Source organism: Rhea americana, unplaced genomic scaffold (genome assembly GCF_003343005.1).
Source record: "Rhea americana isolate MKP2758 unplaced genomic scaffold, rheAme1 scaffold_46, whole genome shotgun sequence".
NCBI lineage: Eukaryota > Metazoa > Chordata > Aves > Rheiformes > Rheidae > Rhea > Rhea americana.
The window spans coordinates 5,355,401-5,377,330 of record NW_028186601.1 but is presented as its reverse complement, the minus strand read 5'-3'; positions in this window follow the sequence as shown (position 1 = coordinate 5,377,330).

Below are 21,930 nucleotides of genomic sequence, written 5' to 3'. Positions count from 1 at the left end.
CCGATCTGCAGAGCAGCTAGAYCTCTTGCTTGTTGTTTGCAAGTTCTTCTTCAGTGCCAAAGTTGAGATCTGTGGGGACCTGAAGTGGCCACCCACAACTTGGCAYGGGAAAATACAGTATAGCAGTTGAGACTTTGGTTCACCCTTGCACTGATGCCTTGTAGTACTACATTGCTGATATCTAGGACAATCTGTACAGCAAGGAAGTGTTGCTTTTATAGATGGCAGAATTAATTAAACTAATCATAAATACTTAAATTGGAGAGAACTGTTGCTGAATAGCAAGCAAATACTACCTTTGTGCTTTAAAGGAGACAGTCAAAACCAAGGAAATTATTGCTGTTACTTCCTTTATGCATAGCATTTTCATCTATTTGCCTGGGAAAACAAGAATGTTTATTGCTGTCACTAGTAGTGGAAGTCAGAGCATCGATCCCAGCCTGTGAAGTGTGGGAAAACCGGGAGATGCCTTGTCTCCCCTGAGAGCCAGCACRCACAGGCAACCGTGGCAGCCAGCACACTGCCGCAGGGGGACTGCGCTACGCCTGGAGCAATGGGATCAAAACTGGTGCCAAAATGCCAACTCAAGCACCCCAAAGCACAAAATTAGCCTTCATATGTCACAGACAAGCAGCAGCCTGAACAGTCAGAGGGGCCATTCTCAAGCTCCTGTCACTGTTTGCAGGGAAGCATCTACTCTCCTGTAGAAATATGTGCAATGTTTCCTCAGTTCCTCCCTGGCAGATAAAGGCTTAGCATCAAGCTTGAATGGAGGTGTTATTCATCACAAGCACAAAAGTTTCCTATGGAAACGTGACTTTAAATCAGGGCCGTTTAATTATACTTCATAAATGGAGAAGAGAAGAAGTTCCATTTGGGGTTGTGTTGGTGGGTGATGAAAGAAGAATAGTGTGTGTGTCACAGGACAGCACGGAGAAGGTCTTCATACATCGGGAGCTGGAATAAATAAAAGAGGTCTCTTGTCCTAACCGAGGAGCTAGACAACTGTGAATTAGAGAACAGAACGCTGGTCGTTTTTTCCCTAATGAATTCTCCTGTGTTCTTGTTTCAACTTTGTTTAGCTGACAGGCAGTGATGGGCAGATTCATGTACTCCAAAACATCCCACAAGAGTTTACAGAGATTGTGAGCTCGAACTAGGAGCCCTTGTACTGCAATGCTATGATGTTTCTGTTATTGGAGTGGCAAACTTCTGTTTTGGATAAACAGCATTAAAACCGTGAGCACTTAATGTGTCAGTGATAAGCCTGTGAATGAGTACTCTATTAAAATGAATGACGGGAGCTCACACTCCCTTTCTGCTTCCCTAGCTGCATAGCAAATGCAGCCTTCTGCCTCCCTGTAAACCGCACTGGTACCAGACAGAAACGCGCTGATTTGCAGTAGGCAAACTGCTGCCGCAATCATGTGAGAAGGTTGTTAATGCAGGGTCTGAGAAATGCCTGTATTGTATAAAACCCTTCTCAATCGAGAGCAACCCATATGCTTGYTAGTTTAGACTACAAGGTTTCCCTGAATTGCTGGACAGGTGCTTGGAAATGCCTTTGCGCTCAGTGGCAGCTCCAAACACCATCCCTGCTGGCTCACAAGCCACCGCTCTGCCCACCCGCTGGGTGACCTGAAGGAGCTCTGCTACCAGTATTTCTGACGGAGTGATCTTCTCCACTCCAGCTCCGAGCATCACCATGCCTGTCCCACACCTGCCGGGAGGGAGTGCAGACGCACACCTGTGCRAGGCATTTTCCCCTACCTCTGGGTGTTCCTCACCCACACAGCTGTGGTGAGGCTGAAAAATGCATTTTTAACCATTGCTTGAAACCAAGTCAGCACCTGGTGTACATCGGTGTCAGCATTTTTAAAAATATGCCTGTGCAGAATGAAATTAAGAACAWCGTGATTTAAGTTGATAGGGGTTTCTTGCATGCAGACAAGTCCATATTCATGAGTKCCTGCTGCTGGCTAGTCCCTTCCCCAAGGCTTGAGGCTTTCCCGTGCAGCAGTGACTTGCCAACCTGGTGGAGGCAGGACTGTGAGCACAAAGAATGGTTTTGAATAGAAAAACAAGCCAAGTAAGTAGCCAGCCTGCCTGCCCCTTTGGACGTGTCAGCTGTAGGCATGCAGACAGCAAATTAACTATCAGCTTTACACGGTGCCTCCTACATGCTTTCCTATAGCAATGGCATGCTGTTTCTCTTGCATCCAAGAACACCTGCAATTTTGAGTTGTGTTTGTAATTGATATACATCTCCTGCTTCTCAGGCTGGAAAAATATAATGGTGAGGACAACAACCACTCCTCACAGAAGGCTCAGGATTTTCCCTTTTTATCACAAATGCTAAATTTCACATAAATGAGACGTCATTGTGGTTCTGATGACATACTATTGAGATGACATTAATTATAGATTTGGTAGCACATCATATATTCTTGAACAATGACAAACATGCTGTGGAAATTAGCTGAAATACTTAAAGTGAAATAATAGCTGAAAATATCCTTGTTTTCTGTGTTTTGGTAGCAGAGTGCCATATTTTCAAGAACTATGAATGCTTATGCAAATTTGAAGTCAGTTGCAGGCTAAAGGAATTAATCAGAATGCAAAGTAGCATAATTTTGTCCTAATTCTAGGAGAAAGTATCAAGCACATGCTTAAATGTCATTCTCCAGCCATTAATTACCTCCACTTAGTGATCCCRTCATAATAAGCTTTACAATGAAATGTCACTCACCCTCCCGCCCGCACCACGAATGATGTGTCCCATGGGTGAGCTGCCGCAGGCAGATACTGCAGGTTGCACTGTGCAGCTCTTTAATTACACACGTACCGTTTGGCAGCCCTGTCTGCTTTGTTAAGGTCTTCCTTGAATAGGTGAATAACCTTAACAGGAATTGAACTTTCAGTGGACTTGTAGAGTCCACTYTAAGGTGGGGAGGGAGTGAAAGGCCTTCTCTAGCTCATCTTTTGGTTCCTCCCTGCAGTGCCAGTTGTGGTACCTCATGCTCTGCTCAGAAATCAGCAGTCTGTCTTTGGTTCTCAAGACATGGTCAAGTGTGAGAGGAGAAAACTGCAGCTTTGAACTGGACTGGAGAACTGAACCTGCTTTTTCCTCCTTGCAAAACTCTACAATAATAATGACGCTGAGGAATAGGTTAAGTTGGCTTGATCCTCTCAACCAGCTCGAGATTACAGCTCRCTTCTGATTTGCTGCATTTTGGATATGGGGTGGCACGCCACCATGTCCGAGAGCCAAGGCCCCATACCACCAGGAAAAATAAGAAATCCACATTATTGCAGCTACATTGCTATGCAAAATCCTCATGGCTTCTCACTGCTAACCTGGATGAAAAGGGGTTTTGTGCCTGCCTCTTCCATGCCTCTCCACCAGGGCTCGGCATGATGCTGAGGAGTGCCTGCTCCCATCAACGCTGCGATATGCCCTGCCTTCCAAGCCATGCAACAGGCTGCCATGAAGGAATGTGGAAACTTTAAATCTCCTCTTGGGGATGAGATTAACTGTTTGGCTGAGGCTTGGATGGAAGAAGACTCCTAAAGTCTGCCATAGAGCTAATGGGGCATGACTGGGAGTCCATAAACACATCTGTATGGGAGCTTGTTTGAAAGTAAATTACCCTGCAAAGAGGAGATGGCCCAGAATAATGTTGCCTGTGCTTTCATGCTCTCCTAGCTGATTTGCTATGCTTTAGAAGTGAAACACTCTCCTCAGTCTGGAAACTGAGCTTTTAATAACTAGCAAAAAACTGTGAAACATTTGTTCAAGATCAAGTTAGCCTACCAAGCAGTGCCAGGACTGTATGTATTTCAAGAATAACGGAAAGGATCAGATCATGCCTTGCCTAAAAAGTTATTTTTAAATGGTATTTCAGCACTGTAGAGGGCTGGGAAATATATTTGCTCCATTGTCAGAAAGCACTAATTTTACCAGTATATTTAGTGAACAGTAATAGAAGATAAAATTTTACATGTTTGCTCAGTAGAAGTCATAGAAGTAATTTTTCTGTTTCCTTTTAAGCTACAATTGATGTTATTGAATATATCACATTTAGAGCATTTATAGATTCTCAAAATTACATTTTCTACCTGATCACTGACTGTCTGGGGCAGTTCCCAGCAAAAACAAGGGAGTCTCCATCCCAAGTCCAAGGTCAGCACCTCCCCRTCCTTCCTGGCACTTCATGGTTATGCAGGCTCTTATTTGGTTGGGGCTTCCTTGCTACAATGTATGGAGAAAGAGGATATTGATAAGATGCACTGGGGAGGATGGGGGAATGAGCTGGGGTAGAGGGGAAATGCTTTGTTTGGCTTGGACAGGAATATCTTTGGATGATCCCATCTGTAACCTGTCATCTTGCACCAGCAGACTGTTGGATGTATTTCTTTGTCCTTGATCCCTAAATTGTGATTTCCTTTGGGCAGCTGTGATCTCTAAACGAATTAGAGCCTAGGTCATGACACTAATGATATTCCAATCCCATCTGTGTGCGCCAAAACTTTCTGCAAAAAGCATCTGTGATACACTATCTCTGAAAATGTTTTCTAACCCCATCCAAACAAGAGTATGTAAATAAAGGTGGAGCTTAAAAGTCTGTGGGATCCAAGGGTCTAAACCTAATTCAGCTTTCTGTAACCACCCATAAGACGGAGCTCCACCATGGTCCCATCAGGACAGCTGAGCATGGCTCCTGGGTCCAGCTTCCCTTACAGAGAAGAAAGGCAGCTTCTTACGTGCCATTCYAGCAACAGAGATACTGGAGATTTGAATGAAGTGACCATCAGTCTTGTAGGCCCCAGAAAGGAATCAGCAAATAGACCTGATCCTGCTGCTCAGTGTATTTRATAGAAAATTGCAGAGAATTAAACAAGTGAAAGTTGCCACTTCTTCCRGGAAGACTTTAATGTGCACAGGAATGTCCAGGGGAAAGGTCATCTCTCTCTCCCCCTCACTAGTGTAATGTTACCAGTGTATTCAAGAGAGGAAGACAAGAACAAACCTCAGCATCCAGAAGGGAACACCCTGCTTCTGGGGTAAGGAGCACAGCCTCCTCCTGTCACTGCCCAGCACCAGCCGCTCCACCCGGCATCCCTGTGCTCCCTGTCCAAGAAAGCAGACGTCCTGAAGCCCTGCTGCCACTGAGATGCTGCTCTGTGGTCRGGAGCTGTTCTCATGGAGACACGTTAACACACCTGGTGCAGCTGAGCTGTATCCAGGCTGCTGTCACATGGGGAAGCATCCTTCCCCACGCTTTGAGAGGAGCACTGGCAAGAGAAATCCTGCCCCTGCACCAACCTCTCCAGGTGGCCAAGGCAAACCAGTGACTCTCTTTCCCCCTTTCTGAGGTGAGGACAAAAAGCTGTGAACTCTAGTGCGACTAAGGGGACCTCCCTGCAGCCACAGTCAGTGGGGAGGCCTCTTCAGAGCAGCGTGCACTGCCCTTTCCTGAGAGCACTGCAGATTTTCTGCTAGGGGGTTACAAACCCCTGGGGAAGGTGACTGCAGGTAACAGATGAGAGCACCTCTGATGAAGTGGCTCTACCAACAGCATAATTTAGCCACCAATAAAGATAAATTTATCCTCCTGAAGCCTGTTCTAAGACAAGCTGACCCTGTATTAGCACTGTTAGTGCAGAGACTTTTTCAAYAGAGACTTTTTCCCCACCTACATTATTTGCCTGTGTCCACAACAAGAAAAAGGAGAAATGAAAAAAGGAAAAAATGCTGCGGTGGTGCTTGGTTTGCAGTGAGTACTGCCTGAAAAATTCTCCCAGGGTGAATCACCAGGTCCTGTGGACTGCACAGAAGAGTTTTAAACCATCTCTCTGAATCCATAACATTATCTCCAGTGCAGGTAGAGAAAGGATTGGATTGTTAGCTTGAAACAGAGAAAACATAAAAGGCTCAGCAGAGAGAGCAATGACGAGGATCAAGAAAAGGCTTAGGTTAAGGAAGCTACTGCTATTTAAAGCTAGCAGTGAAGACAATCCCTGGCAGAGGATTTATTTGAACCAGGTCAAGCTAAGATTGGGGTGAGCAACCTGGTTGCTTTCAGGCCCATCGGGCACTTCTTCCTTTGTGAGCCRACAGGCATTTTCAACACACAGAGCACAGCGAGGTGAGTCGTCCTCGGGACTGCCAATCAACGTGCCGTTAGTTCCTACATACTGCCTTCTTCACTTTGACACTTAAGCAACACCTTGTGCTGCACAATCCCGGAACCAGGAATTCACACAGTTAAAAGATAGCTGGCTGCAAAAGCTGGGTGGCCAGATGTGCCTGTGAGTGCACTAAGGTGTGGGTCTCCCTCCTACATGGAGTGGAAGGTGCCCAAGGTAGGAGCTGAGTCACCGCAGGCTTCCCCTGCAAGCACAGAGTGGCTCAGACCAACACACGCCTCAGATCTTGGGAGATTTTTCTCCAGAGACTCTTCCTCTTCCAGGGATCTTATGAACAAGAACACAGCACCTAACTTGGGCACCACAGTTARAGACCATCAAATTCATCATCCTTCAGATGTGGAGGATGTGGCCTACCTTGACATAGCCTCACTTTTTAAAAGAAAACAAATCCTTATTCTGCATTCATCCCCTTCCCAGGCGAACTTTGGGAATTGCCCAGTGCCAGGAGAGGCAGCCTGAGCGGCTGACCACCCCGCAGGGTGGCACATGGCAAGGGGTAGCTGCTCCAGTGCTCTGCTGGTGCTGCCAGTGATGCTCCCACCCAGAGCCAGCCGACCTGCCTGGGRCCCAAAGCCATACCTAAGTGGGCATCTGCTTATGTGATACTTCGAAGTACCCTGAACCTGTGTGATATGTAGTTTCTAAGAAACTTGGTTTTATTAGTTTGCCACTGTTCCAGGCAGTGTGTTTTCTGTAYATACTTGAAAACACAAAGAGTAATGCTCCCCGTGACATTACTCAGATCAAATTCTGGTAGTCAAAATGAGTTTGACTGATTGATTGAAGGTAGGGTAATAATTGAGTGTGTACTTCAAAGTTTGCCTGGGAGTGTTTATTTAATTAATAGAAAAAACAGTTCAAAAAARCCCCACACATTGTTCATTCTGTACACTAGGACAGTTTTATGTTTAGTGAGTGACTTTCTGCTTGACATGATCATTTACTTAGAACAGTAATGCTCTGTCTTAATGAAGAATCTAGTGTTGATACTGTTAGCATGCTAATTATGCAGTAATGAAATTTTAAAAGACAAAACCATAACAGAGCTATATGGGTCAGGTCAAGCTCCAGAGTATATACACAACTTTGAATCTGCAGTTGGACTTTATATGCCAAGTGAAAAAATGTTAACAGTGATTAAGAAAATTTATTTCCTGCTTGGATGAAGCAGACAGTCAGTYTCAAGGATCATTTTAAAATCTTTTAAGTCTTTGCTGTAACTCACAAGAAGCTAAATAAGCTTCTCCCTCCCTGGTGTCTCTGCAGGAAGATCACCTTGGAGCAAGGCTTAAGCAGTGGAGAGCTGTCAGGATGCTGGGGGAAGGGACTGCTCTCCCCTGCTCACCCCTCTGCAGTGATTTAGCTAGAGGCTGGTACTCAGCTGGTGTCCTCCCTCCTGCTTTAAAGACCTGCCCTGGCAGCACCTTCCTCATGGGGATGGAAAACCCCAAAACAGGCCTCACCAGGGCAGTCTGGCCTTGGGTGGTAAAGAGATATTTTTCTTGCTCAGACTTAACTTTATAAAACCAAAATACTGTAACATCTATAAAACCTATACTTTCTGGACTATAAAAGTTCATTCAGTAAGACCAGGTGGAGTTGCTGAACCATTCCAAGGGATTAAAATGCCATTTGTCCCAAGAGCCAGGACACTAATAGACATTCCGCTAGGAGAGCAGCTACAAACTGAACATTCAACTTTATACGGAGGAGATTCATTGCTGCAGTCCTCCAAAGACATGAAACAGGAAGTTTCATGAAAATGAAAAACGAGCAGCTCACTGCTAATTAATAGCGCATAACCAGACTGTTAACTAGGTTTAACAAGGCCCAATGCACTTCRGAAAGCCTCTTGGAGATCATTTGCCTAGAGCAATGCACAGCATAAGCACCRTCTTTTTAGTGCCCAGTTTGGTACTTCTGCCCTCCAGGGAAGGAAAAACATCCAGAGCATAGCTGCTTTCTGCTCAGAAGGGCCAGAAAAAGGTCAGGGGAACCCAAAAGGGAGAAAAAAAAACAACAGTGATTTTTGGTAATGGCATTTCCTTCTCATTCAGCTGGAGCTCCAATGGGACCTTGTACTGTTTGGTGATAGAGAGAATGGAAAAAGGTACTTTTGCCCCCTGCGATGAAATTCTCTTTGTAGCAACATGGACACTGCTCATATTCCCATGTCTGATAGGTGGTGCTGGCTCCTCAGGGTAGGAGTCAGGCCCCTTTCCTCCTTAGATCAGGGCTGGAAATGGCTTTCTTATCTCTTGCTCCTGGATTGTTACTGATTCTCTCCCAGAGATTTCCAGGAGACTATTTGGATAGCACAGAACAGAACTAGGTGACAAGGCACTCAGGGCTGATTTTTTTTTTAAAAAAAATGTATTCCCTTAGAGAAGCCTGCCTGCAGCATTAGGGGCACAAGGTGAGCTCAAGGAAAGCTTAATTATGATTTTTGTTTGATATGATTTACTGTGCCACTAGGGAATAGTTGCTAGAGTTGATAGCCATGAAAGTGGCGATTCTCTAGGATTTCTGTGCTGAGAATTCCTAAAATACCTTGAATTTCACATCTATTTCTAGTTCTCTTGGGAGAACTCACATACAGTTTAATGTTGTCAGGTAATATACAGCATCTATGCTAAGAACTAGAGATGAGTAAATCAATTTGCAGGCAAAAAGAGCTATCCCAGATCTCAGCCCAAACACTGAGTAATTTTTAAATGTAAAATTAAAGTTGAACAGAAGAAAATCAAGGATAAGCAAACTGGTATCAGAAGGAGGAAAGAGACAGGAGCTCATCAATGATTTCGTTGGCATGAGTTATTTAGCAAAAGCGCTCCTCTGACCTCCCTTGAGCTATAGTTTAGTTCGTAAATGAGAAATCTCCAACAGCCCCAGAGAGTCTGATCGAAAGGACTTTGTGGCAGCACTGACTGCCCCAGGGCTGGACAGGTCACAGCAAAGCTAGGGATGAGCAGGAAGGAGAGGAGGTTGTGTCTGAGGATAGGATACATAGAAACAGCATCCAGGAAAAGATAAGGCAATACCACCACCACCTTCCTGGGGTAAGTAGTCAACTTGGGAGAACATCTGTGAACAAGCTGTATAAACAGCTCCCAGAGAGACCAGTCTAGGGTAGGGGCCAGTTGCAGGAGATGGGTAAGTGGAGAAGAGAGAGATGTAACAGTCACACTGCAGTTGTGTCATCGCAGCCTTGACAGAAAGCCTGAAGACATTACACCCCTTGTGCATACACGTGCCATGTACCCAGCCGCTAACCTCTGCCCACCCTGCTCTGCCTGCAGAACGGGTACCTTCAGCTCCAGGCCAAGCTGATCCAGCACCTCTGCCAGCCAGGCACACTTGGTGGGGTCCACCCAGCTCTGAGGGCACACACCTCCCAGGCTCCTTCCTCTCCGTTCCTCCCACTGAACCAAAGCGCCAGGCATAGCGTCCAGCAAAGCTGAYGCTTAGACGGTTTAATTTTACATTCAGAAGTCAATATGGACTAGCAGCTTTTGGCTGAACGTTTCCTCATAGAGTCAAACTGAACAGCTGATTCACAGGAGTAGGAAGCAGTGTGGGTGGACACCTGAGATGTGGTTGTCATCAAGTGACATCGCTAATAATAAGAGTCCTCCCTTTTGATTTCACCCAGCAGCTTTTGATTCTCCTGGGCCTTCCACTGTGTCAGATCCAAAGTGCCAGCAATGGTTTTACACGCAAAACAAACACACCAGATAGCCCTGCCTGCCTCCACTAAGTCAAGATCAGGGACTGCATCTTATGGTGTACTTCTTTCTTGGCAAGTTGGTTCATGATCCCACATGGTGCTCCTGCCAAGGAGAGGAGACAAAAATGCATGAGAGAAAAAGTCTATGATATTACATGGCCAGGTAGTAATAATGCTGAAGAAACTCAGTTTCAAGTCTCTATGCTACCCAAATCAGAACAACCATTTAAACCCAGGTTCACGGTGAAAGCACTAACATAAGCACTGGCTGCCTGTCCATGTAAGTGAGCTCTATTTACTGGCRGTGGGCACACTGCTATCTCCCAAGCCAAAGCCTTCTTTACAAAAATGGACAAGCCCACAGTTTTCATTTCCCTCAAATGTTATCCCCACCAGTTTATGGACAAGCAAGGGAGGAAACATCTTCTCTGGTGCTTCTGTTGAGGTCATACCCTATGGTGAAGAAACACACACAGGCTCCTAAGGCAGGAAAGTAAAGTTTGCTAGGTAGGACCGAGACCTCCAGCTGAAAATAGGCAGTGAATTCAGAGCCTGCCACTAGCAGCATTTATGATTTTTTTCCCAATATTTCTAACAGAAGCAGTATACACAGGTGCTGGAGCAGGATCTGCAGTCTGCAATCTTCCTCTCTCCCCAGGAAGCACCTTCATCACTGCACTGCAGAGGCACAGTCTTCCCTGCCCACCTTCTTCCCCAGGTCCTGTAAATCTCATATCCTTTCTATAAAGGGCTGTATCCCACTGCAGTCTCCACACCAGTGATGACATCAGTCTTGCAGAGCAGGAGTGATGGGTTCAAAGGCCCTGCTGTTCCTAAGCATTGAAACTAGATTTGCTGTTACCTGGGCAAATGCTCTCCCTGTGCATTAAATGTAAGAGTGAAGTGTGCCAGTGGCTGTGACTGCAGGACCATGCTTTGAACTCAGTTGTATCAGGAAGAACAGGACTGGCTGAATGTTCTCAGGCTAGGGAATGTCCTCCTGGTGAAAATCACACAGTTGGAGACACGAGGGCAATGCTGGAAGCTCATCTTAGCCAAGGTGGTGACACAGCAGCAAAGTGTTAAACAGCATCTCTAGATGTTTATGCTTATGGTCTCTTGGGCAATTAATCAGTTTGCCTGGGCTCTGTCTTCCAGCCAGCTACCAAAACTAACAGAAGGACCYGCTTAGATATCAAGGGCCAGACTACAAGAAGGACTTACGTGCCAGAGTCAGTAAGGGCTTAAACCACCAAGGCCTCACAGTGGTAAGCAGAGCAGAACAACAGGCTATAAATCTGGGGATAAGACAACATTTGAGAGAAAACAAGGCATTTTGAAAGGCCAGTCTGTCCCAAGAGAGAGAAAAGGTTGCTATAACTACAATGTCCAACTCTGTCGTTGTCCATGAGGTCATTCAAGGTGACCATGTCCTCCYGCAGACATGACAGTCAGTTGAGACTTGTAGGAAGCAGAGTGGGACCTGTGGGTGCCCAGGCATGTGGAGCATTGCATCTTATTGCTTCTCTGACTCACTGGCTTTTGTGCCAAAATATCAATACCACCGCACTACACACTCCTCCTTCCAGTCCCGCCAGCATCTGTGCCACATTGCAACCTCTCGCGTGTGGGCGAAGTGTCATATGGAAGTGCTGGGCCCAGCACAGAAGGGGTATAAAATGTAGTGCAYGCAAAGTAGTGGGCCAAAGTTTACTCTCAGATTTACAGAATGAAAGAAAGAGTGTGGAAGCTATTAAAAAGCTATCTGAGGAATAGTCTGATGACTGCCCAACTCACAGCAGTGCCTCCTCTAAGCAAAAGCAGGAATTCCTAACGTAAGTGCTCTTTTCTTTCTCCCCAGTTTATATCCTGCTGTGGACTATATTTGGAGAAAATCGATGTTATGACAAAAATAGARTGGATTTCAAAATACAGCTTTAAGCTGTATAAAGCAATCTTTACATTGGTATTAGACTATGTTCTCATTCCTTAATTTGTGTGTCAATTGCCAAGAGATAGAATRTGAGACTATAATTTAGATAGCAATATATTCATTCACACAGTTCATGTAGCTGTTAGCGTCAAGAGCTGCCCAAAAATTCAGGACCAGTTTCTACTAGTTTCAAACAAGAAAGACTGATTCATTCTAGGAATAAATCTCCATTATACGATAAAACCCTTCAAAAGTTGTTTTGTGACTGATTTCCTGGAGTCATAGAATGTGTATCAGCTACCACAGCAATAGGGACTCTTCTACCATAAAAGGACAAAGTATCAATAAAATCTCTCTATATATGCATCAAGATACATTGATATTCCAACAAAAAACATACATCCTGTGTTGTTTTAACAAGTCCYATTGTCTTCTGAAATATTTCTTTAAAAGTGATATTACTTATATTTCTGGGTTATATTTTTAGAATGTCCAAAACAAAAACCCTCTTAATGTAATTAGTCCTGCCTGTAGGATGAGAATGGAAGGGCAATTTTAAGTCATGCAATCCCATACCAAAAGCAAATCCAAACACAGTATTGAAATAATCACATATTTGGTGCATTCTTTTATTTTAACATTGCCTAAAGAGGAATTCTTATATAATTTCTCAAAAAAGCGAAAATATTCAAAATGCTTCAAATATGAAAGCTTTTGTCGGTGTCTGTTTTTAAGTTCTCCTAGTACCTATTTCTTCTCCTGCATTTTGAAGAAGTAGGAGACTGAAGGACCTGGCATCAAGAATATAGTCCCAAAGGCACTGAGGTTTGACTAACATCATTTTTTAAGCCAAATGCAACTTTGTAAGTATATAAGAACAGCTATACTGGGTCAGAGCAAAGGTCCCTCTAATCCACCATCCAGTCTCCAAAGTAACCAGAAGCAGATGCTGAGGGTGAGAGTGTAAGAATCCAGATAATCATAGCACACGGGCTCCTCTGGGACACCCTTCCAGCTTCCAGCAATCAGTGGGTCAGTTTTTCTGAGCCAGAGATTACATCTGGTCTGTTGTATTTAATGGCCATCTATGGACCTGTTCTGCATGAATTTCTCTAAATTCCTTCTAAATACAATATCAGCTGGTCTCCAGAAGACCCCATGGTACTGGGCTCTTTGGTTTAAATGCAATTATGAGAGAAAAGTATTCTTGTTTGTTTGTTTTAAACTTGCTGCCTGTGAAAATTTGACAAGACACCTACGCAAGAGCTTTAAGAGCAAGTGATCAGTTCTCAACCAATTTCTTCATGCTGTTCATCATAGGATCGTGCCGTATTATATGCCCCCGCTGTCATCCCTTTTCCAAGCTGATGGATTCAGATGTCCTCATAGAGAAGTCATTTCATGCTTCTAATGCAGATACCTCCAACTCCATATATGCCTGACACAGGCTCCTTTGTGGACACCTTAAAAAACAGCATTGGTTCAYGTGACACAGAGCCGAGGACTCAACGCACATTTTGTCTGAAGATATGTTTGTACCATTCCAGCCCCTGTCATCTGATCCAGATCAGCTTAGCTGCACTGCTGGTGAATGCAGGATAGGAAGGGTTGTGCTCACAGCTGGGACTAATCAAGGTAAATAAGAGGGAATTTACATTTATCATGTCCTTTATTAATCATGACTTTATCTTTTTCATGCGAAGCATTTAAGAAGCACTACAGGATGCAGGAGATATGTCAGAGCTGGGGTGCTTGGCGAGAATATGGCTAATAACTGAGCCTCAGGACTGGGGCTCAGCAGATCTGGGGTTTCAGTTACCACTCTGCCCCAGGCCTCGTGACTGTGATGGCTCACTACTTTGATCCAAGGGTGTCACCTTCCCTGGCAGTGTGAAAAAGCAGGGACTGCTCCAACCCTGAGGAAATGAGTCTTTTAGAACAGTTTACGTGTAAAATGGAGCACACAGCTCTATACAGCCCTGTCTGGGGGCCCATATGGACCTTCACTGCAATAGCACAGCATGACAGTGGCAGATGTGGTCTTGTGATACCTGAGAAATGCCCAGATGTAACAATATCCTTTTCAGCTATATTGACATAAATAAATGAAGTATTTTAAAAAGCTTTAGAACTTAAGGTTTACAGTATCATGTTCTTAGAGGTGCTTTATTTAAACATTCAACAGTTTGTCATTTATTAATGTGTACTAATACCGTTAGTATTAATACATACTAAGTTTTAGGAAGGGTGATTTTTTTAAAGGGAAAGGAAGCTATTTTCTATATTCACTCTTCCTAGAATTGTCTTCTGGAAGCTTCTCCCTGACTTATTCCTACTCTAGCTCCTCCACTTCTAGTCATATTTTTGTATTTCCACAGCTAAAACACTTTAGAAAGGGATTGGTTCTTAAAAGGTAAGGGTTCATTAGCGGATTGGGAAAGTTGCAAGATGCAYGGTTTTAACAAGTTCCAGTGCTGCTATTATGGCCCATGCCATACACGTGGCGGGAGAAAGCCACATTGCAARAGGGAGGTGAAAGAGAAGCGTCTGCAGACTCAGTCTGGCTGGGGAGCTACAGCCCCTCTGCCATGCCGTGGGGTAGAGGAGCACGTGGCATGCTTGGTGCTGGCAGAGGAGGAGAGGGGCCTTTTGGTTTGCATGTGCACTTCTCTCCTTCCCACTGCCCAGAGAGTCCACACTGAGGTAATATATCTGCAGTGGGAAACAGCCTAAATTATAGCTGAAGGCTTTCTGAGCCAAAGGATGCTGGCTTGCTGAGCAAGCTGCACAGGCGAAAAGGTCAGCCTGCTGCTAAAGGCTGGAGGGAAGCAGCTGGGGAGTTTGCAAAATGTATCGGGGAGGGATGCATTTGGATATCTTTTTGCTGCCTTGGTTATCCTTTGTATTAACACTGTGCTTAGGAGAACCAGCCGTTGCTCTGAGTAACCCACTGGGCACAAAAGGCCAGTTCATGTGATCTGACATTTGYTCTTTAAATATGAAGATAGACACAGGGAAGCAACTAAATGTTCCCCCACCACCACCCATAACCGGGACTCTCTTAACAGGGTAGCCACTTCACTATCATAAGCTGGTTATGGGCATCAGAGTGAAGGACGTTGCTCAGCAARGTTGCAAAGATGGAGAAAGAAAGCTTTCCAACACCTGTGAGCTCCTTCCAGCACAAGCAGCGCATAAGTACTTGTGCAAAAAAAACCATGCGAGTGACGGGTAATGGGGCGAGAGTGGGAGGCAACCCTGCTGGGGCAGACACTGGTGTTTTGACAGCACATGAGAGATGATGCCTGAGTAGGAGCATCTGTAGGAGAGGAGGGAAACCTGATGGCAGGATGGATAGAGAGAGCTGGCATGTTCAAAACAGTTTGCTAGGAAAATAGCCTTCATGGCAGGATCTAGGCAGATATTGTAGGGCAGTAACCTTGCAATAATTGAGATGTGTGAAAATCTGGGTAACAATTTTAGGAGAGAAAATAGAGAGACAGAAATGTGGAGAACTTGCACAGAAAGAATCTGCAAGTCTTAGGCATCGCTTGGACCCACAGCGAAAGCCAATGTGGAAATGATGCCCGAACAGTAAGTGCAAGGATGAAGGTGTCTGCCCAATAACTGAGACAGGTGGAGCTTAGGGAGGAAGATCAAGAGCTCTGKTTTAGGCATCTTGAATCTGCGTTGATGGTTAGGGGAGAGATGCTGTTATTAGAGCAAGCACATTTGAAGCAGAGAGGCAGATCTATATTTCATCAGCCAAGGAAAGAAGTTCCCCATGGCCACACTCCTACAACTTCTGCRCTTGTCCCTGGACTTGTTTAGGGAGAAGTCCACCTTCAAAGCAAGACGCACCTTGCCAGACAACAGCCAGACACGCGTGACCCTGTGTACCCAAACACCATGCCAGGGGAGGCCATCAGGAGCCAGAAYGTGCAACCAGAAACTAATGAAACTAACTTTGGTAACACATTTGGATTACCAACAACTAACTTATTGGGACTTATTGGACTGGTTTGGTCCTAACCACATATTATTATTTGTTCTGCAGTGGCACTTGCAAAGGAGTAACTCCTACTGTCTTCCCAGGACAACTTCCTGCCTCCTTTAGTCTATATGCATGCTCCACACAGATGTGATTTTCYCTCCAAGAGCAGGTAAAGGACCACAGAGAATTCAACAGATGAACCTCACCAGTCTTATTCAGGYAGTCTGACAGGGAAAGGGCTTGGGGAGAGGCCCAAGAGGGGTAAAATGTTCCAGAAGTGGGGTGAAAATTCATTTTAAACCAGCAATTTTCCCCCTTCTCTCCTTAAAACTCATATGATAGATATGGCTTCAGTGGTTTATTTGTGCACTGAATATATGCCCAGCTGGAATGAACAGGTATAAGTCTATCTGTGACAGTAAAGTAGTGATACAGCTTTGARCTGATTGCTGGCTTTACACAGAGACACTCGGCGGCACATCTGGTGCTAGGGACAGGAAGCCGCCTGCTTTCAAGCCAGCCTAAGAATTACCACTTTGCTCTGTATTAACTGTTCTCACATACACAAACATTTAAGTGGTTTCCTAGAAGAAGAACAAACTTTTCCTCCCTTCTGTGCAGTTATGCGACTATTTCTATTTCAAAGGAGACAGATAGAATGAACTAGAAACAAAGAACGTAAGTGCATTTGGAACACAAATATCTTTTGTCATGGTTTCAATGGCTTATCTGTGTACTGCAGTGCACAGCCCACAGCCCCTTGGGCTGTCCTTTCGGTATTAGCTACAGACTGAGTGAGCAAGCACATGGGAATCCCAGAATCTGCAGCATACTCCTCCAAGATCTGCTAAGCCTGAATCCCTAATGCAGGAGGCACAATTCATTTAAGGCAACAACTCAAACACTTCACATACTTCAGTCCTACGTGTGAAAAGTCAAATGCAACATACCCTATTCTCACAAAAGCTCCTCTCAAACTAGTGAGTTAGGAAGCAGAGTACTGTATGATCCAAAATAATCGGCCTGGTAAACAGATAATCTGTATTGCAAGAGTTATCCTTCAAAATCAGGCAAACTGCAGTGTACAGCTAGTGTACTAGCTGCTGCCTGACATCCTGATATATTACAACTTTAATTTATTATAAGATTTACATGATCTTTCTAGAAAAATTCATTTTATAGCACAATATGCAAGGAGTGATAAAAGAATTCATTGCAAATGGTCTTTCTGGAGAGCTCGAACTGATAGGAGTTTTAGCTGACGCATTTCATTTGGGAATATTTTAGTATACTTGGTATTCCTGTAGCATTGATCATCACAGTCTTCATCTAATCATTCTTCCCTTCTGCATTTTGGTAACTCTACAGGATATACAGAAAGATCTTTAAGAAATATATTAGTACCAAATGGTGATAACTGTCTACTGATGACTGTAGGACTGTCATAACAGATCTTTGAGTCAGTGCTGACAGTATATACATTACTGTGATTGTTTCTTGAATACATATAATATTTCAAAAGAATTCTGCATTTTCAGGCCCATTTTAGTCAAGTAGACCTGACAACTGACTGGGAAGGGAGCAGTGATAAGGGGTTCTCTTCTGCCGTAGCACAGGGTCCACATGCAGGTTGCAGAATTGCAGCTGGCTTTTACTTGCATCCTTTTAAACCCCTTTGTAAGTTCTCCAGTTCTCCCAGTCATATCCATTACCTGCTCAACACAGACACACACACGCACACGTGCTTTGCCATGCTATGAAATTATAAATGGCAAAGAAAAATGTTTCAAGCATTTTAATTCTGGACTTAGAGGGCTATATATTAAAAGTGCTCCCAAGCACAGTCCAGGATTTTATCAGCAAGGCTGTGAGTCTGGCACAGGAAGTTCAGAGAAATGTCACGGAGGCATCAGGGTGACACCGTAACTGAGGCACAAGAATGTTGTTATTCATTAGGAAATTCTGTCATCTCTTTTCATATGCCTATCTCAGCCTGAATGCTAACAGGTGACTTCCCTTTTTAAGCTATCACATGTTTTGTTAGTCTTCACCATGTCAGTACAGTTATCTACATTTTGAAGAATTAACTGAGTGTTGCAGTATATATTTCAGCTATTTATACATATTTATGAGGCTCCTCCTGAAGGACCCCAATTAGACTGGAGCTGTATTTTGTTCTACAGCAGACATCCAACCCCTCTGGCAGGTTACCCAAATAGACTAAATATTATTAACACTGCCCTAAAATTCTCATTAAGAAATGCCACAATAGGATGTCTAGAAGAATTCCAAATTTGGCCATTCATGATGAAGATTCCTATTCTGCCTGTTACAGATCAAATATTTATTTTTTTCTCTTTTTTGAAGTGAAAGAAAAAAAATCAAGCTGTTCTTGCTGCTTTGACAAGAACAAGACTACAAAAAAACTGTTTTCCAGTGTTAATTTTTTTTCTGTAAGGCTCTCACCTCTCTGGCCTTACCAGCTGAGACCTTTGACTCGCCTGGAGATACTGTCCCCATCAAGTCTGTCCTGTCTCCCACTCCACATAGAACTGCAAATTCGGCTGCTTGAAAAACCACATTTGTTCATCTTTAGGAAAACCTGCAAGGTCTTAAGAGCTAACCCTTTCCCAGGAGCCTGCCCTTGCCAAGCGCACGCCTGCCGCTCGCCGCTCCAAGCACTGGCCAGATGCAAACGTCTGTGACCTCTCTTGGAGCACGTCTGTCAGCTCTGAGGAAACCAGACACCCCAGGAGCAGCTGGGCCCRCTTTGGATGGAGTCAAGCCCTGAAATTGGGAACAGGGAGTGTTTCTGCCATGTGTTTTCAATGACCTTCATGCTCCTGGAGAAAGAAGTAGTCTGCCTCCAGCTCAGGCAAAGCAAGAGCCAGAGCCAGTGGAGGAGAGCCAGGGCTGCGGCTGGCTAGGCACCAGCACTGGCATGGAGGGAATGGACCTGTTTGGCTGCATTGCTCAGGCAAAGAGGTGCAGGGAAGTTGCTCGAGGTCAGGCGGGAAAAGGGGCGAGAAGCTCAGAGAGRAAGCCTTGGAGTTAATGAGGGCTGGGTGGGAGGAGGATGGACTGAGGGGGAAGGACTGGGTAAACAGACTTGGATGCAAGAGTGGGGTGAGGTGGGTGGGATACAATGGACAGGGCCTGAGACAGAGTCCAGATCCCACTGAAATTGGTGGAAAGATTCCCATTGGCTTCAACAGACATTGGATGGGGTCCAAAGAGCAAAGGAACAAATCATGTGAGCAGTGGAATGCAGAATTTTGAGAATAACAGAGAACAAGCATGAATCCTATMAAAACCCATTTCTATTGACAAAAAAAAAGTGAAATAATCAACTGAATATACAATGCTAGAGCAGAAGATACAGAAATACAAACTCCTGAAATGATCACTCTCATTTCGCAGGTGAGACTATTGCATTTTGCAGTATGGTCTTCAGCCACAACTCCTGCACCTTCTGTCATTTACTACTTTGGCAGGTAAAGAACAAGAAGAAAAAGGCAAAAAAAAAATGATAACATCTGAAAATCAGTCTGGTTTAAAATAATAAAAGCAGCACCAATGATATTTTTTACATTTTGAAATGTTGACGGCAGAAAAGGCAAGAAACAAAAGCTAATATTGCCCTTGATCATAAAGCAAATGGAAGGTAAAGAAACAGCTCCAAGTGTGAAGTTCTGAGGGCTGCAGACAGCACTGGAAAGGTGCCCATGAACTTGGAAGATTTCTGTCTTGGTGTCTCTCAGCAGAGGGTACAAACAGCTTAATGGCGGAGGTAATTTTGCCGAAAGATAAACAAAAAGATACTGTTTGATATATGAAGAAAAGACTTTTGCAAGCATCACTGCAGATTTACCAAGGAAAATTCAGAGGAAGCAAGGTTAAGCAGGGTGGCAAATGCGTGAACAGCAATGGGAGTTTCAACCTAGAAGCCAAGCCAGAGTGGGACCAATAAAAGACTTAAATATTMTACTGAGATTTCCTGATATTCTTTTTCTGACCTCTCATATAGACGTTGATGAGTCTGCTGTAGCAGCCCARTGCTGCAGCAGTGCAGTGCCGTAGCAGCCTCAGTGCMGCTGAGGGAGCACAGGGAAACATTTGTGGCAGCAGCAGTTAAAAGCAGAAAAGCATCTGTACCAACACCCCCAACAGGGCTACCTGTTAGGCCACCCCATTTTAGCTATACTGTGAGACAAGCAGAGCTTGTCCCCCATCATGATGTCTTGCTGATTTTATGGATGACACTGGAGGTCAAAAGCCCTGTAATTCAGGGCTTTAGCTGCAGGATTTAAACCCTAGACAGGCGTAACATAGCCACAGGTGCTCCAAAGCAGGAGAAGTTCCTGTCAAAACTAATCCTTTCCTAGACACCAGAGTCAAGTGGTCATGAGGCCTGAGCCCTCAAGAGCCTGGCTTCAATAGCTCCTGTGCCAGGGGAGCTACCAGGGCTTATCTCAGACTGCACCAAAGGCACCGTATAGCCCACTGGCAAGCTGCAGAGTTGTACACATCAGTGGAAACCACATTCCCCCTCATTTCATCCCTTAAATCCTATTTCTCTCCATAGGATCAGTTTGAAACAATTCTACCATTTCCACCCTGATTTATGCTTTACAGATAGTTGTGAGAACTGTCATCTCATTTTTCCTTCACACTGAGAAAGTTCACAAGAGCCAGATGCAGTTTAGAGAGCTTTATCAGCTCAGTCAGCCCTTTCAGACCTTCCATCACTTTTGTTGCCTTTCCCTGACCTTGTCCTGCATTTAGATAGATGGCTGGAAAGATAGTGCCAGAACTAAACATACCATTTTGTTTGCAGTTACAGCAGAGGTGGAGAAGCCTCTATGTTTCTGCTCCATATGCTTTGCCATAGTCACATAACCTTGCAAACTCCTGGGAATTGCCYGCACTTGATTTCAGAGAAGAGGCTTGGGACTGGGATACTGAGCCGAACCTGAGCATTAGAAAATTCAAACACAAATGCAAAGTCTGAAGGCTTATTTTTTAAAAATGCTTTCTGGGAACCCAGTACAATTTCTTCATGCTTGACATACTGGCAGTGAGCTACATTTAATTTGTTTAGTAGTACTGAATTATTATATTAAAGTTATTCATTAWATTAATATGAACATTCTGCGTGTGACTCACATTAACTCCTCCCCWAGTCTGTGCTTTCTACTGATTAAAGGAGAAGAGATTAAAAGTTGTATTTCTCCAAGATATCTCAGGTTTAATTTTATTTCCTGATCTCTCCACATTCTCCTGAATGATTTCAGTTCTTTGCAGGTCCGCCTGATTCAGTATTACACCTTCATTTCATTATTGTGCTATCTACTTCTTCTCTCACCAGCTTATTCATAAAAAASATTTATAAAATGTCAGACCTTTTCTCATGATGCCTCTTCCAATCACTCATTACCCCTCATCTTTGTTGATGGTTTACAGCCTGTTTTCATTTCCCATATACTAAATACTTCACCAGGGATTATGGCTTTTTTAAGCAATGCTAGGAAAAATCCTATTAATCATGTCAGTGGCAATCAAAATTCTGGTCAGAGAAAGTGAAATGTAATTACTCATTTTCATCAGGCAAGCTGCTGCCCTGCACCTGAGTTTATTAACCAGCTGGCATATCTGATCTGGGGATGGAAACAAAATGCTACTGGATGTCAAAGGAGAGAAAAAGAAAATCTGCCTAGCTGGCCCACAACCTTGCGTTGTCTGTGCTTAGCATTTCACGACTGATTTAACACATGCTACCCCAAAGGGCACAAGGATTAAACACCTCTTTTCTGGCCAGAGAAGTCGCTGGCAATGCCATATGGTTTGTCAGGGTGCCCTTTGCAAGACTCCAGCCCCCTCCGGGTGCAGACATTGCTGAGCGGTGGCAGGAGCCGACCCCATACCCTTTGGGTATATTAAAGCCTGCACAGCTCTGCGTTTAGTAGACAAGGCTCCTTATCCATCTTGTTTTGRGAAGAAATAAGAAGCATGATGCAAGAAATCTAGAGTATAAATCTAGCCATTTCATAGGCCTGGGGTGTA